Source organism: Physella acuta, unplaced genomic scaffold, assembly GCF_028476545.2.
Source record: "Physella acuta isolate Inbredline_101_S28 unplaced genomic scaffold, ASM2847654v3 ptg000634l, whole genome shotgun sequence".
Lineage (NCBI taxonomy): Eukaryota > Metazoa > Mollusca > Gastropoda > Physidae > Physella > Physella acuta.
In genome coordinates, this window is record NW_026732153.1 from 328,068 (window position 1) to 332,942 (window position 4,875).

Genomic DNA, 4,875 nt, shown 5'->3' on the forward strand with positions numbered 1-4,875 from the left:
CAAGATCTAGTCTGCCTCTGTGTCGTGCACGTGAGATCAGATTTTTTTGACCGAATATATCAGAAATTACTTTTAAATTGTATAATATTTATATCTACATTTGTACACAAAAAATAAATCAGTTAAGCAGGACATTAAATTAGGCCTTCGAAACCGAGGAACATTTACGCTGATCCGATCGTGAGTGGGTTTTGTTTTTGGTGGAGGGCAGGGTCGAGGGTGAACGAGGTCACATTTTACATGAGTTGCGTCACAACACAGACCTACCTTACCAATTGGCAACCCCTAAGAAAAAGAAACCAAAACATCGGTGACATTCTTCTAGCATTATAATACTGTAATAGAGGAAAAAATACAGATATGTAAATAATTGTCTCAGTGGCATTACAAGGCGTGAGAGGGGGGGGAGTAAGTATCCAGTTAATATAACAAAATAGTAAAAAGAGAGGGGTGACACAAAACCGAAAATGTAAATTGTTGTAGGGGGATAGGGTGACACCCCCCAATGACCGCACGGGTAACATCCGACCCCAGTGGCGTAGCCAGGATCGTCTCAAGGGGGGGGGGGGTCAAATTTTTACCCGGGGACAAACTTTCGATTTGCACCCCCCTCAAACTTTCGATTTGCTATGACCCCCCCCTCCCTGCCTACGCCACTGCCCGACCCATTGGCGCCACTGGATTATCTACAATTTAAATAACGAATCTATGTGGCTCACAGAATGATTCTCGCGGAAAGTGTTCGTACAATGTTTCTTTACTCGAAATTTGAGATTAGACTTGAATAGCTGGTTCTAAATGGTTCCAAATTTGTGTTGCCAGAAAGCATATTTTTCAACCAAAATTAAATATTGTATAACATGTGTGTAATAAGTACAAGATTACTTCCGGTTCCATTAAGGCTAGAAATAGTCAACGGCATATTTACTAGTAATATAACAGTAATTTAGCAAAATCTTATATTTTTAATTTGGATTAGTAGAGTCAGGGTGTTGTGGTGATTGGGTATGTTATATTTTTAATCTAAATGCTAAACTACGATATACACCATAGATCACTATTGTGTATTTTTATCATGGAAAACAATTGTCTGACATTTATTGTTTACTCTCCCTGGCCATTTCGGTTGACTCCAAGGAGAGGTTGAGGGCAGTTTTTGAAAATATTTGAATTGTTAAAATAATTCTAAACTACTTTTCAGCGGCCTATATATATGATACAGAAATATAAAAATGAGTGTAATCGATGGTTCCCTAAGTCCTAAGGGCTTTATTTTTTTTTACAAATGTAAATACAATTTTGTCCCTTGCCATATTTTTTAAACCATTTTTTTTTCAAAAATTTAGTATAATTACATAGACTTTTCATGCCCATTGTGATGCTTGTCCTTAGCGTTTAACCACACAATAAAAATGTAAATACTTCAATTAAAACGGCCCATTGTTATTGAAGTTTTTTAAGTAAAAGAAAGTAATGTAAATGTACATAGTCTAGTGGTAGAAAATGCTATGTTTACTATAGAATCACACTGTTAATTACCATAATAAAAGTAATTGATTAAGCCTGGTAGATGGCGGTAGTTTTTTTTTCAAGGTTACTGTGACAAGTTACGTTTGTGTTTGCGAGGGTGGGGGGGGGGGGGGGAGTTGGGATTATTTCTTCTATTCACTGACAGGTTGCGAATGTGAACAAACTACAAGGACATTACATTTGAAGAATCCCATTGTAAATGTTCATCTTTTTATGTTAAGAAAACTAATTGCTATATTTTTTTACTTGTCCTAATCTGGTGCTCTCCCCTAATTATAATTAATTTATAAATATATTTCATTTTGCGAAGGGACTGCAATCATCAAAATCCCCAAGGCTAGTTAATAAAAAATATATATTTGAATTCTTACTTCCAGTGTTTCTTTCAGACATGTTCTCCGCGCAAAATAGATATATGATTTATAAATAAAATACATACTTCAACCAGTGCTCGTCCGCCTCTCCTCAAGAAACTACCCCCCCCCCCCCCCCCCCCGCCGCCAAGGAGCAAAATGTCTGAAAGAACCTCATATTAAGCAATACAAAGATACGCTACGTGACATTTCTCGACCCTCCCCTCATGTACTCCTAACGCTTAGCACATATTCACAAAACTACCTCCGGGACCAACAACCTCTATGTGATTGACCTTGGTAGACTACCTAACATACAGAGTTGCTTTCAGACATCTCTTTAAGAAAAAAAAATCTTTGATTCATATAGAAAGTATACAGGGGCCTATTTAAACCAGTGTGGTTCAAGAGGCGTAACTAGCAGAGGGTGCATAGTGCGGCCGCCATGGGCGCCAAACGTAGTAGGAAAAAAAATGTAGTTTTAAGCAGCATTACTGCATTATGCACAATCAGATTTAATTTAAGAAAATAGGCTGTTACTTGGTTTTACGAAATGATTTATTGAATTGGTTTTTTGCGTCAACTTAAATAACACAGTTTGAATTGGGGGGGGGGGGGGCGCAACATTAGTGCTGAAACGGGTCGCTATGCCTCTGTGTCGTCCATCCCCCCCCCCCCCCCGGAGAAAAACGTCTTAAAGAAATGCTGTCTACATACACCCACTCTGCCGTTTAGGTACGCGGTGCTGAGATAAGATTTTAATGCGTGGTAGATGACGACATAAGATTAAAACTACGATTGGGAAAGTCACTTTCGTACGGTTAAAAATAGATCGCCAGTAGCATAATTCCTTTAAATAGATCACAGCCACGGTGAATGATAAGGATGTAGTAAACGGAGGCCACGTTAGTAGAAACCCAACAATGCGTTCTATTTTAATTATGGTGAGTGTTGTTTATAATGGACTTCATACATTTAGGGATGGGGTGTGTAAAAGAAGTCAACGTTTCTTTCAGAATTCTCTTTGGGGAGGTGGGGGGGTGGGCAGGAGTTAACGTTCCCCGGGGAAGTCCACGCAATTTTAAAAATTCTATACATTTGTATAGAAATGTAATATACCATTGTCAGCCATCACCACCCTCCCCCCCCCCTCGATAATATCAAATTTATAAAGCTGCACTGGAGAAGGGGGTGGGGAGATGGAGGATGCAGTGCGTAAGTGCACGTGCAGGAAATACGTCACCAAAAAAAGTGCTCGTCGCTTTCTGTTACGGACGTACTTTGACGTGATAGGCATTCAAACTAGGATTCTAAGAGGGTGGAGTAGTGAATTACTAAATTAGCAACTATTTTTGGGTTTTAAAAAATTAAATCATGCAATATTAATAGGACTGATAGGGGTCGTCCATAAATGACGTCACACTCGTATGGGGGGGGGGAGGGGGATCCGTAATTTTGTGACGGTGTGTGATGAGGGTGGGGGGAAGGGGGGTCAGATGGTGTTACGTCACACTTTTGCATTATAAAAAAGCAATGTTAGAAAACGAGTTTTAGCCGTAATTTCGCGTTTTACAAAACGGTTTTAATAAATTGTTATAGGAATTTATCAAAAGACTCTATGTTTACATAGTTCTGACAATATTTCGGAAAAAAACATTGATGTTTTTTTATTAAGAACAATTCAACAGCCATTTTAAGGGGGGTTGTAGACTGAGGTGTGACGTCAATTTAATGGGTGGGGTCTGGCTCTATGTGACAATGTGTGACGGAGGGGATGGGGGAGGTAAAAATCGTTTTAAAAAAAGCGTGACGTCATTTATGGATGACCCCCATAGTAGAACGCGCAGTTACTAACACGGAAGTCGCGAGTTCGAGACAGTTGGGGGTTATACCCGACCGAACTCCCCCCACATACAGGTACAGTCATGACGGTCTACTGCGGAAAAACCCGATAGGCCCTCGGGAAAATCTCGGTGGGAAAGGAAGGTGCTGTAAAGTCTTATTAATGTTTTGATTTTTTTGTTTAAATTAATTTGTCGGTATTTCTCCATTTTACTATTTATATTCCTTCAAGGCGAAAAAAATCAGGCTTTGGTGGAGAAAAGTAATGAAATTTTAATCTATCGTTGGGGGCCTCCTGGACATACCAGTCCACCCATACCCACATCCTAATCAGGTGATGAGATACACTGGAGAACGAATTCTTAAACAGAAGCGGAGTTTAGGGGTGGTACATGGGGCGGCCGATCCCAGTCCTGTTTTGAAGGGGTCGCGCGCTTTATGATTAAAGAAGTTGTAACACTAGACAAATCATTGTTCAGATAAAATAAGTAATTAAGCAAATAATTATTCTGAATCTGTGTCTTTACATTTAAACTGACATTCGACAGTAAATAACTGTTAGGCCAAGTAGTTTACTTCATCATACGGATTAGCTTTCAGAAAAATACCCCCCCCCCCCCTCTTTTTTTTTTAACGGATAAAAAGTTTACGAACTCGATTCGTGCCTAAGTTCGTGAATTGGATCCAGCCTTGCTGTATAATTTACTGTATATAAACAATGTTTCACACCAACGGAGATACTGATACGCTAACTCAACTCTATGCCCTGCACGGATCGTCGTTACACTTGCGACATACTATACATGTTCCTTTACATGTCTAGGGGAAAAAATCTCGCAGCTAGTTAATGCTAGATTCTCTAAATGAAAATATTTTTTTACATAACGTGTATACCTAATTGTTGTGAGTTTTTTTTTCTTTCCCTAGACATAAACAGTGGCGAAGCTAGAAAAAAGGGCTCCCCCGCAAAATCAAAACTTGCCTCCCCCCAATATGTGTGTGTGTGCGTGCGTGTGTGTGTGTAGATTTTAAAAATATTTTTCTACGCAACCGTGTGTGTTAGTCACTGTAGAAAAATCTTTGCAATGGTATAGTATATATAGCCTACCTGTTTGTTTTTTACCAAACCACTATTAAGGTGTACGAAAAA